Here is a 13,881-nt window from a genome sequence, read left to right on the forward strand (position 1 = left end):
GCCACCGATCCCACCCCCTTCATCACCACCACCGATCCCACCCCCCTCACCACCACCGCAGCCACTGATCCCACCCCCTTCATCACCACCACCGCTGCCACCGATCCCAGCCCCTTCATCACCACCACCGCTGCCACCGATCCCACCCCCCTCACCACCACCGCAGCCACCGATCCCACCCCCCTCACCACCACCACCACTGCCACCGATCCCACCTCCCTCACCTCCACCACCGTTGCCACCGATCCCACCACCCTCATCATCACCACCACCGCTGCCAGACTTTGATTATTTTTTTATTCTGGTAATATATCACCATCGCAAAAGGTGGACTGTTCTTGATAACTGCTCCACTTTTAACTGGAATTTGCTCTTATGTACAGTATGTATATATCTATCTATCTATATATATATATATATATATATATATATGTATAAAACCCTATGTGATTTCATATCTGTCTTATCTACATATAATACACGCTTCACATGTGCTTTAAAATGCATGGATTTCCCTTTTAGGAACAGGAAAATAATGACGCTATGCTGTTGGGCCAGTATAATAATGCCTATGGGGCTGGTATGAAATTATTTCCAGGGCTGGTTTTTATTCCCAGTCCGGCCCTGGTAGCCACCCAATCTCTTTTAAGGGACTGAAATTTTACTATTATCCCTCCATGGCTGCCAAGCTCTCCCACTTCTTCTGGGAGCCCGGAATTACAGTAAACACTTTCAGGATGAATAGCAGGAGGACATTGGGAAACATCCATTCCCCAATGTACTCTGTACCATTTGTACTCTAAAGCACTGAGAATTTATTGGTTCATAGTTGCCAAAATTCCAGCTAGGTAAACAGCAGATAAAGTATAGTTTGTGCTTTATTGGCTGGAGTAGAGGGCAGGGGAGACATTCATGATTTAATAGATCCCAGATGTCTCCATACAGAGTACCTGTAACCATCCTAATGCTATCACATAAGGAGCTTGTTAGGATTCTAGTGATAGCAAGTGAAAAAATAGTTAAACATTTTAAATATAATAAAATAAATAAAAATAATAAAATAATTTTCAAAGAGAAAACAGACACACACACATACAAAAAAAAACATGTTTAAATATAATAAAGTACTGTATACAAAAAAAACAATAAAAATGTAAAAGCACACTCATCACCTTGCACACATACATACAAATGCAAACATGAGGGTAGGGTGTACACCTGTATGTAAACAAGGAACATGCAACATACATTGGGTATCATCACATAGAAAGTGAGAGAAATAATTCTAGCTCTCTCATTTATGGTTAACTCTAAACTGATTAGCTGTAAAGGCATTTAAAGTGTTGTCTGTTGATAATTTTGGGCACTGCCATTTTTTGTTGTTGTTTTGTGAACATCCACAGTTTTAAGGATTGACATATTTGGTATCTGTTTACTAAAAACAACCCCATCTTTATTTTTTACAAAATAAAATTGGGAATTTTGTGCACTAAAAGTTTATTTTATTTTGCACTGAAAATATAATTTTGATAAACAGTAGTGCAAGTATTGTAAGGCATAAGACGTTGCAGCTATCATTGTTCTATTCTACATACCATCTCCTTTTAGAAAATACAAAAAGTTATTGGGATGTTAAGTAATAATTTTTTAGCTAAAAATGCAGATTTTAACATGTGTGTGAAAAAAATGTAAAAATTCCTTTGGAGGCAAAGTGGAAAGTTTAGAGAGCCATTCATGCAGCAATCCAGAAGATTCGGGAGCTTTAAAAGCCAACAAACTTTTTCTTACAGTTGTATAGGATTTAATGATATTTCCCTAATGCACAAATAATGCCAATCCAAAAGCACACTTTTAAAACATTTATGTTTTTTTACTCTATAAAGTTAAAGGTTTGACCGTGCATGTGTTTGTGTAAAAAGCTCTTATACCAGAAATGTTGCATACCACACATCATATTACATTAAAAATGAAGGAATTTATTTGATTCTATCTCTCTGCATCCGGGTTTTATTAAGTTAACTTTGTTAGACCTGACAAATTCTCTGCCTCAAAAGTGCATGTCAAAATGTTCATTTAACAGCCTTTTGTAACAATAACAGGTTAGAAACTTTTTGAAGGTTTATATTCATACTGTCCAGACAAATTCTACTGCTCTCACAGGTGTTCGTTCTGCAACTTTATCTCATAGCAGATTTAGATACAAAGATCAAATTTCCAAACTCCCAGCAGTGAGACTACAAAAAAAGGCAATAAAATCCTTAAGTAAAAAATGATGAAGCTTCCCGCTCGTAATGAGATGCTAGTGGAAGCAGCTCTTTAGATTTCTCGAGGGGCCTCTAGTTGCCAAAGACAGACATAATATTTTCTCATTATTAGCTCTTCAGCAGAAAAAAAGAAGCAGGGTATCATGTTCTTTCTGAGCATATAGACGAAGGGGCACTTTACCACTAGTAATTCAGGGCAGCATAATGAAGCAAAAGATGGCTTCAGAACACCAAGTGATGTATAATTATATTTCCAAAGAGTAGGCTTGCAAATACCCTTGGTGATCTTCATTCAAAATAACTTCTCTAGAGGACTGTGATTTAGAAAGGGTTGAAATGCAAAACAAACAACTTTCTTTCAGAGCTTCTCTTGATTTTCCCACATCCCCAATTAAAACTTGACATGTAGATTAGTGCAATGGTCATTCTATTTGCACAAGTCAGCATTTGAGTTGATATCTCCATTAGATAAGGTGTATGCAAAGCTGAAAAGGTTCAAAGAATGTACAATACTTACACCATCCATCCAAAAAATGAATTTAATATAATGCCTTTTATTTGCATAGTAAGAGCAAGGTCTTTGTTCAAGATAGATCAGGCTTGACAAAGCAATGTGAGATAGCTGGTATTACAGAGTTTGGTCATAGTACAATATTGCAAGACATGTAGGCATTAGCTGCATATCACATTATCATTATCCTTACATCAGTTACATTAGTCCCAGGACCACATTTATATGTATGTGTAATATTAATAGTAATAGTTATATATTCTTTTTAAATCAAAATAAGATTGTCAAATCATACTCTACTTACTGCTCACAAGGATGATGACATCATTCAACACAAACCTACATAATTATATGTCACTGCTTAAAATAATGAATTCAAATCCTTTGAAGCAAACAGAAGAAGTATTCTATTGTTGTTTAGAAGTTTTTTTTATGTTGATTTGCTAAAGACGTAATTATGCATCAACAAGTGTTACCCAGTATGAGGTGCTTGAAAAAATAAAAATCAATATTTCATTTGAACCTGAATTGAGCTATTGTATCTTGCTCTTTTAGTTGATCAGGTCCTTTTTTAATTAAGGTTTTTTTATAGAGAGATAGACAAGAACCCAACATTGCAAAGCAAAAGAACAACCTCCTGCGCTCAATGGAAATGCCCCAGCAATGATTGATCTCACTCCTTCAGCAAACAAAGCATAGCAACCCCCTCAGGGCTGGGGACACCCAGAAGTCACACTGGAAAATTACAATAAAGGGTGCACTAGCCTTGCAAATTAACTTTGTGACAGCTTTATTAAGAGGATAAAATTGATAAATACTCACAAACAGCATGAATTGACAAGTACATCAGTATCCACAGTGTTCTGAATGACCAGATCAACCAAACGAGTCAAAACCACAAGAAGAAGACCATCTGAATGGCCATTCAGGGGGTCTTCTTGTGGATGGGACTTGCTCAGTTGACCTGGTCATTCAGGATACTGTGGATAATGATGTGCTTATAATTCATGCTGTTAGTGAGTAGAAATCTGTTTTATTATTTTAATAGAGTTGTCACTAAAGTAATGCACAAGGCTGGTGCACCTTCTGTTTTTGTTTTCCAAGGAACCCAACATTTGCTGAGGTACAGAGGATATTCAAGCAAATTCATCACCATTATAGTAAAAAGACCTTTGTATATATCAAATTTATCAACATGTGTAATCAGAAGAGAAATGTATACATTACACCAATACCAATAATTTGATGATAATGATATGTTAGCTGGAAGCAAACATGAATTCTGAAAACCAATAGGACTAGAAATCCATTGTCAAAGAAAGGTGCAATACTGCGTAGCCTAATGGGGGGAAAGAAGAGTGCAAAAAAATTACCTTAAAGCCATGTCAGCGCAGATATTTATGTAGGTTTAGAAAAAGCAAGTTATAGCTTGTGTGGATCCTTTGTGAGGGGACATTAGGTCCTTTTATCCTTTTGTCGAATAACAATTTTAAAAAGACCGTGTTAACATAAGAAAAACTATGTGTAAAACTGTGTAATCATCTTAAAGGAGAATAACGTAAAAAAAAAAAAAAAAGAAAACTAAGAGTTTAATTGTTCACAACCTTTGCAGGACTTCTGTTCATCAAACAAGCTGTAATGCATGTTGCTACTGTACTTAACTATATAAACAATAATCAGGTGTTCTCAGAAAATTCATGTTAAAGCCCAACTCAAGTTTATTTTAAAAAATGACCTTTAGCATGTGTAAAAAATAGTGCTGTGTGCTCATCTCCCTTTTTGGCAGGCACTGTACCTGCAGTAATATCATTATACCACAAGATGTCTAGCGTCATTCAACCTGAAAAAAGAGGACATGCTGTCAGTGCAAGGTTCCATAGACCTTCCCTTTTCAAACGTATCAGCATCCAACTGGTGCTCACAGTGTTACATAGAGCGGGGCTAAAAGCATCTTGTCAGCATAAATGAATGCCTAAATGGCCTTTAAAGGATTGTGCAATATGGGGAGTCCAAACCTGAGTTGGGCTTTGAGGTAAATTGTGTTAACAGTATTCTTTGGATAGCAATATTAGATTATTAATTGATTTTCCTTCTTCCTAGAGTCGCTCATTTAGTGTAGCACTAGATTCACCCTGCCAGACAAAGTATTAAAAGTTTGTCAGTGCTCCAGAACAAAAATAACAGTTGAATGGCAGCTCAAAGTGAAACTCAAGTCATCAATTCAACAGACTTTAAGAAAAAGCTAAATCAAAATGTCGTTGTTAGGAAAATGACTGCTGTCATGATGCTGTACATTGTTCTTCAACATTAACATTCACATTTTGCTCATCTCCACCCATCACTGAGTAAAAAGTGATATTATTGACACTAATATATATACAACTGACAACTTTAATATATATTTGTGGAATCATTACTTACTTCCTTTAAGATCTGTTGACAGTTTTAATGTTTAATTTTGCTAATCTAATAAAAATATTTTTTGTTCTTAGTAAATGATAAGTTCTCTACAAAAGTTGGAATATTTTAATATTTTCATCCAAATCTCTTTAATGGAAAAATGTTTCTATTAAGATAATTTTACTACATTTATATATATCAAGGGTACTTGTGGGTATAACACATACATTTCCAACCCCTTTCTTGGAGCACAACCCCCTTTCTATACTTATTTTATAAACTGTGTATACATATCTGACATTATGGGTCCTTTTTTCTTCTCCCTATTTCAGCAATAGGCAATCCTGAATGCAGTGGAGAACTGCTTTGAAATGACAAGCACTGCTCTATGCAGCATTCCTTTATACTCAGGCCAACTTGATGATATATCCTTGAGGGGTGTGTCTACGATGAGCTTGGCTCACAGGAAGTGTAATTAATGACACTGGCCCTCATTTAAAGCAGAAGAAGGAGGTAGGAGTCCAGGACAACCTGGGCCCTAGCGATCACAGGATGATCACATTTAGCGTAAACAACAATATAACAAGGCAAGTGGGGAAAATAAGAACCCTAAACTTCAGAAGGGCAAACTTTCCAAAATCATGCTCATTGATGGAAAGGGTAAACTGGGACCAAACCCTGGGATCACTGACCACGGAGGAAAAATGGGAATGCTTTAGGGACATATTAAACAAATGCATCCTGCAGTGCATTCCTATGGGAAATAAATTTAGAAGAGACAAGGCCAAACCTGGCTGGCTAAACCGTAATGTTAAAAACTTATTAGGGGAAAAAAAATTGGCCTTCAAGAAATATAAATCTGAGGGCACATTATCGGCTTTCAAGCAATACAAGGAGGCAAATAAGAAAAGTAAATACGAAATCAAAATGGCTAAAATCAACTTTGAGAGACAAATAGAGGAGGATAGTAAAAAGCACCCAAAGAAATTCTTTAAATATATCAACAGCAAAAAAGCTAGGGCAGAGCATATTGCACACATAATTAAGGAAGATGGGGGGATGGTTACAGAGGACACTGAAAAGGCAACCGTGCTGAACGCCTTTTTCTCATCAGTCTTTACTCAGGAAAAGGAGGGGTACACTGACCATGACTGTATGGTCAGTAGTATTACACAGGACTTGCCGCTATGGCTAACAGAGGGTGAAATCAGGGAAAGGCTGGATAAAATTAACACAAATAAATCACCAGGCCCGGATGGCGTACATCCGAGAGTACTCAAAGAACTCAAAAAGGTTATATCTAGACCACTGTTCCTGATCTTTGCTGATAGTATTAGGACTGGAAATGTACCAGGGGATTGGAGGAAAGCTAACGTGATACCGATATTCAAAAAAGGGCAGAGGCATGTCCCGGGTAATTATAGGCCTGTCAGTCTGACATCAATAGTATGTAAACTTCTGGAGGGGATGATAAGGGATGACTATATCGTAGAGTTTGCTAAAGACAACAACATCATCAGCAGTAATCAGCATGGGTTTACAAATGGGCGTTCTTGTCAAACCAATCTCTTAACATTCTACGAGGAGGTGAGCTGTGAGCTAAATAGGGGCAGACCAGTGAATGTGGTGTACCTGGATTTCGCCAAGGCGTTTGATACAGTTCCCCACAAGCACCTAATTTATAAAATAAGGTCTGCAGGTATCGACCGCAGGGTTTGCTCTTGAATACAGAATTGGCTAAAAGGGCATGTCCAAATGGTGGTAATAAACAGCGCATACTCAGACTGGTCTGAGGTGGTAAGCGGGGTCCCCCAAGGCTCAGTCCTGGGACCAACCTTGTTCAATTTATTCATAAATAGCATTGAGGATAGGATCAGTAGTTCTATATCAGTTTTTGCGGATGACACAAAATTGGGCAGGGCAATAACTGCACAGCATGAAGCAGATATCCTACAAAATGCCCTGGACAAATTAACGGAGTGGGCTACGACATGGCAAATGAGGTTTAATGTGGAAAAGTTTAAGGTTTTGCACTTGGGGGCTAAAAACATAAAAGCACAATACACGCTAGGGGGGAACCCTTGGGGGAATCAAAAATGGAGAAAGATCTGGGAGTTTTGGTAGATGATAGACTAGGCAATAGCATGCAATGTCAAGCGGCAGCTGCCAAAGCCAGCAGAATATTAGCATGCATCAAGAAAGGGATGTATTCCAGAGATAAGACTATAATCCTTCCACTTTATAAAACTCTGGTCCGACCACATCTGGAGTATTCTGTCCAGTTCTGGTCGCCAGTCCTCAGGAGGGATGTGTTGGAGCTGGAGAGGATCCAGAGAAGGGCAACTAAACTAATTAGGGGATTGGAGGACCTTAATTATGAAGAGCGTCTGCAATCGCTTGATTTATTCTCCCTGGAGAAGAGACGCCTGAGAGGGGACATGATAGCAATTTATAAATATCTCAATGGTGATCTCGATATAGAAAAAAAGCTATTCAGTCGTAGAGAGTGAATGAGGACTCGAGGGCATATATTGCGATTAGAGGAGAAGCGTTTTAACCTCAGGCAACGTGGGGGGTTCTTTACTGTTAGAGCTACAAGATTGTGGAATTCTCTACCACAAGAGGTGGTTTCTGTGGGAAGTATGGTGGCTTTCAAAAGACTCTTAGACATACATCTCAAGGATCAGAACATTCAGGGGTATGTGAGGTGATTAGGGCCACACACACCTACACAGGTTGAACTGGATGGACTATTGTCTTTATTCAACCTCAACTACTATGAAACTATAAGACTGTTGCTGGACCACAACGTGATAAATCTGCAGTATGAATGAGTAGTATAAAAGTTAAAAATTGTGGTTAGAGATGCTTTTTTGGAATTGGGTCTCAAATATAAGTACCACTCCAAAATATACATTTTAAAAAGCTGACTGTAAAACCTGTATAAAATTCCATGGGGCTATTTTCTGAGCATCTCTGAGCCTATGGAGATGGTCTCATTACCTTTTGTGGGGATTGACTGTGCATGTCAGCCAGTGGGAAGAAGATTTTGGGCCATGGAAAGACACATTATAGCAGGTCTGCGGCTGTGCACTTTAGGTAAGTATGCATCTGAGGCAAATGAGTTATTTTACATCTGTCAGGTTAGGCAGAAAGGCTTAATGTACCTTTTATAAAAACTGAGTTTAAAAGCAGTTGCACAACATAAAGCTCCCAGTGTATTTTCAACTGCTGCCGATGCTAACATCCTATTAATAGTAGATAAAAAACAGAGTAACACAATGCTAAAATGAATAAAAAGAAGCAGCTAGCACTACAGAAGACAACCTGTATATGGAAAAGATGGAAAAAGTGCAGCGCTAAAGTTAGTAAAAAGTAAAGTGCATATATAGTGCATATATGGTGCAAAATAATTCATTAAATGACTGTGTGACAATTTGATACTAAATATACATATGATGTAGCCAAATAAAACAACAATGATAATGACTAAACATTGGAAATAATTAGAGGAAAAGTCCAAAGTGTAAAGTAAAAAGCAGGAATCTTCAAGTGTTATTCCATGTGGATATTCAACCTTGTGCATAAGAACCACCACCAACATCATGGGGGGGGGGACTTACCAAATGGAGTGGACTCACAAAAACAGCATATGTGAATGGATAAGAAGCCAGAGGACATCCGGAGGGACTTCAACCATAACGACAGCTTCAACTGATTGATCTCTTAGATACAGATAATTCCTACAGTAGAGACTCCAGATTATAAAGGGGCCACAGTTTTTTCTTCACATATACTCAATAGAAAAGAAAACTTCACATAGTGTAAAACGGTACAAAGATAATTATTTTATTAAAAACACTTACAATATTTGTGAGTAAAAAGCGCTTGTAGTTAAAACATCCAAGATCAAGTAAGACGCAGTGGTAACATGGCAACAGACCCGATGCGTTTCGTCTGAATAGACATTTATCTGGGGTCACCTTCCAGCAAGAGACAGTGGCACTTTGTCAGATGCATATTTAAGAAATCCATTATGAATGAACTTGTCGGAGTCATTCTCATGCAATCATTGATCCATTCTTAAATTTTTTTTAACCGCTTTACCACCGCCCACAGTAATATTACTGCGGCAGAGTGGCTCGTTATCGTCTGACGACGTAGTACTACGTCGTCAGACACTCCCCCTTCTGGGCGGCGCTTGCGCGCCGCCGGAGGCTCGCTCCCGCTGTTTTCATTCACAGCGGGAGTCGGGCCAGGGGAGGAGCAGCGGCGATCGCCGCTGCTCTGCCCCGATCGCCGGGGATCTAGTGTGGAGATCCGCCCACCTGTGTAAACAAAAGCGGGCGGATCTCCATAGTGACAGGGAGTGACAGATCGGAGTGTTCAGCATAGCTGGACATCCGATCTGTCCATGACTCACTCAGTCACCTCCCCCCCTACACGTCAGTAAGCACCAGGCATACATTAACCCCTCCCTCTCCAATAAAATTAACCCCTTCCCTGCCAGTGTCATTTTTACAGTAACAGTGCATATTTATAGCACTGATTACTGTAGTAATGTCACTGGTACCCCCAAAAGTGTCAAAAATGTCAGTCAAGGGTCCGATCTGTCCGCCGCAATGTCGCAGTCCCGCAAAAAAAAAATCGCAGATCACCGCCATTACGCGTTAAAAAAAACCCACCAAAAATGACAGAAATCTTTCCCTTAGTTAGTAAACGCAATAACTTTTGCGCAAACCAATCAAAATACGCTTATTGTGATTTTTTTTACCAAACATAGGTAGCAGAAAACAAATTGGCCAAAAATTTTTTAAAAAATTGGTTTTTACATCTTTTTTGGGGGGAATTTCATATAAAAAAATGTTAAAAATATTGTTATTTTTTCAAAATAAACGCTATTTTTTGTTTATAGTGCAAAAAGTAAAAATCGCACAGGTGATCAAATACCACCAAAAGAAAGCTCTGTTTGTGGGAAAAAAAGGACGTACATTTCGTTTGGGTACGGCGTCGCACGACCGCGCAATTGTCAGTTGAAGTCGCACAGCGCCGAATCGCAAAAAGTGGCCTGGATGGAAGACAGCAAAATCCTCCGGTGGTAAAGTGGTTAACAAGACCTCAAAAATTTGGACAAGCCCTGTTTCTCCTAGTTCAGGAGCTGTCATCTCAAAGATGAACATGCTCAAATGTCTGCTTTACATCAGTTATTAAAATTTCCATTCCTTCCTTTTTATCTATGAGGTTATTTAATCTTTTCATCTGAAAAGACTACCCAGCAAGAATTAGCTCTGGTCACTTCACTTTTCCCAAGATCCTGTCCCTTCTTGACCTTGGAATATATTATTGAACCTGTCAGATAATAAGAGGGTCAACTGACACTTACATACTTTCCTCAAAGATCAGATTGCAAACAATCATATAATACCTCTTAGCATCCCTTAATTTGATCCCCTTGAAACTTCACCCAAAAACTTTAAACTACCCACATTCAATTTCTTCCATTAAACTTGCTAATTAAATCGCTTTGCCTGGGCACCAGGCCCACAGACTCCAGAATGCTTTAACCCTGACTTACCTCCTGGGATGTCCAAATACTTCATAGGTGAATGTTGAAAATCTCTTAGAATATTGGCAGGTCATTTTGTTCAGCGGTAGTCAGTTTTGTGACCCCAGTGATGTACAGCATACCTCTCAACTGAATCCAAAGTCTGTATGGATTTACTTACTGATTATGCATTTCCTAGGTTGGGGGACGAACTTCACTCTGCTCCCCCCCCCCCACACACTGTTTCCTCATCTGCTGGATGAGAATGCCAATGGATAGCTGGGACTGCAGCAGCAAAGCATCAGGGGAGATGTAGTCCCCATCATAGGAAGCTCCATAGTAATTCCTGGGGAAAAAAACTACACAGCCCAGCATGCCCAGTAGAAGAGAAGAAAAGGGAGATCCACAAAGCAAGGGAGAGACCAGGCAGAGGAAAGGGTGCTGCTGTTCCATAAATGGTGTGCTTGTTTTACTAACCAATGACTCCTGCCTCTTCAAGAGCACGTCCATCACCTCAGGCACTGCATTAGTCATGTGGGCAGTTTGGACAGACGTTGCTGTGACCTCCTGGTGCCTTGTTGCCAGTCAGGCATTCCTAAAGGGCCTGGCTTGTCTATTCGGTTCCTGGTTTCACTGGATTGGTGAACAGGCCATAGCCCATCCTGTACAAACTATTTCCAAAAGACACTGCATGCAGACACCTTTACCCTGTCTTCTTGTCAGAGCCTTTCCCAAAAGACACTTTACATCAGTTGTTGTTTATTCCTGAGATTCTTTGCCTAGAGATCTCTTTGGGTCTTAAGCTAGCTGAAGATATTAGACATCTCCAATGTGAGGACTTCCATGTTCCTTTACTTAGCCATGGACTCAAAACACTTGTACCTGTTAAGGAGGCACTCTGACTTTCAAAACACAAGTTGACATTGTTTGAATATTGTACTATGCATATACCTTCAGGGCTTGTTAGCTCGGGATTTTAGGGAGACAGGTTGGCTGGTAACAAGATGCCTCTGTTCCCCTTTATGCCTGAGCACATATGTTATGTTTAAGTCTTTTAAGTCACCTAAAATGGTGTTGCTTATAATTTGCATTTATCTCAGTGCTTTACTGTTATGTATCAGAATTGTTCCAGTTTCTGACTACTGGGTAACAATATTACTGTTTGCTTCATGGTAAAAGTCTAAAAAAGTCTAACAGGTAATAAACTTTCTAGTTTACCACATTTTGTCTATATCATCTGTTGTGTCTGCAGTAACACTGTTTGCTAGGTGTGCCAGAGGGGCTGGGACTGTTCTTTAGGGTTTAGAGGCAAAGCACAGAACTAAATACACTCAATCAGCTCCTCCGGGGGTGGGGCTACATTTGTATAGCTTCAGTGTGAGATCTGGGTACTGTTTCCTTTGACTGTCAGTCTTACAAGCTTTGTAGTCATTTTGGCCTTACCTGCAGCTTCTTGGTTATTACCTCACTAACACTATTCTTCAGCAGAGCAGATCTGACAGTAAGAAGCAAAAACTCTACCATGATGACCACCTTCTCACAAAAACATGTTGAAGAACAAGACATGGTAAGTCAGTAACGAGATAAAGATCAGCTGGAGGAAGCCTACAGGCAATACTGGTAACTAGTTACTAACCTTCTGCTTGCCATTTTTGGTCACAACGTCCACAGTAGGGTTCCCTTTAACATGGATTACATGTGATGAGAATGTTTAAAGAATTTTTTGACACAGTTAGCGATATGTATATACACTTGTTTCAATTTTATACACAGAAATAACAATGCATACATAAAAATGAGCTAGCTTTGCATTTGAGGCTGCACAATGTCAACAGAAAATTATACAACTAGTTTGCATTGACTCCCAAAGTGTTGTACTTTTGCACTGTGATTTACGACACAGAAAAAAATAAATTTAGGCTGATTTATAAGCTAACTTTTTGTGTGCATTTATAAGAGCAAAATGCAATATGCTTACACTGAACTCCAAAAAAAACATACCAAGGAAACAAAATGTGAAAGTTATTGAGTTGTTATTATGGTTATGTATTTAACCATTTCATGTACACAAAAATGTGCTTTTGATATTTTTTAGGAAATGTATTTAATATATTTTTAATTAAACTGTATGAAGATTCTCTCAAGGGTACATTTTAGTTTGCCCTTGAGTAAAGACAATATTATCTATTATAATGAACAGTAAAAAATAATTTGTTCAGCCCAGCACTAGCCAAATAAATCTCCTTTACCAACTGGCTACTGTATCCATGAAATGATTAGTTTGCACTTACATGTACTTACATCACATATTATGAAAATATTTGCATTTTTTTCCTATGAAGTACTTTCTAAGTTATAATTTTAAGAGAATGCAAGTCTGTGTCAGGAATTTAAACATTTGCAAATTTTGGACAGGCACTTTACAATATGTTATGGCTAAGAAAAATGTCTGTTAAAAATAAATTATCTCTTGAGAATTAAACAGAAAACATACAGAATTAGAATTCACACACATACACATATTCACTGAAAGAACAACATTTGGGAAGGTGCAGTGTGATGCGGGGCACAGAAAACACATGGAGTTCAAGTGCAGTAACATAATGTATATTGTAACATTAGTCCAGCAATACACAGCAGACCCAGTAGGAAGGCTACCCAGCTGGGAACACTCACAAGTTGTACAGCGATGAAACAGTAGACTCAAGACTCAGAGGTGCCCACATGGTCTGTCTCTGTTGTGTCCCTTTCTCTACTCCTCCGGGAACCATTCAACCATTCTCTGACACTAAGCACTGTCCCTGACAGACTGGTAACTTGTTCCTACTCTTCCACTTGCAAAAATGCAAACCAAACCCTGAAGCCAGTGTCTTAAATAGACTCTGCCTGACCTAGGATGGCTGCCAGAGTCACATGGGGCACCAACATCCAATTGGACAGTTGCCTCCCGGTGTCAAAGGGAACCACAAAGGAACTAGATTTCTAGTGGGGGGGTACTTTTTGGCAGGGGGAGCTCTTCCCCCCCCACCCCAAAGCACATTGTCCCCATGTTGATGGGGACAAGGGCTTCTTCCCGGAAACCCTGTATTTTCAGGGTCATCAGGTGGGGGGCTACTCGGAATCTGGAAGCCCAGATGTGCTGTCTCTGCATTCCTGTTGGG

This window comes from Pelophylax lessonae (assembly GCF_965119305.1).
Source record: "Pelophylax lessonae genome assembly, chromosome: 5".
NCBI lineage: Eukaryota > Metazoa > Chordata > Amphibia > Anura > Ranidae > Pelophylax > Pelophylax lessonae.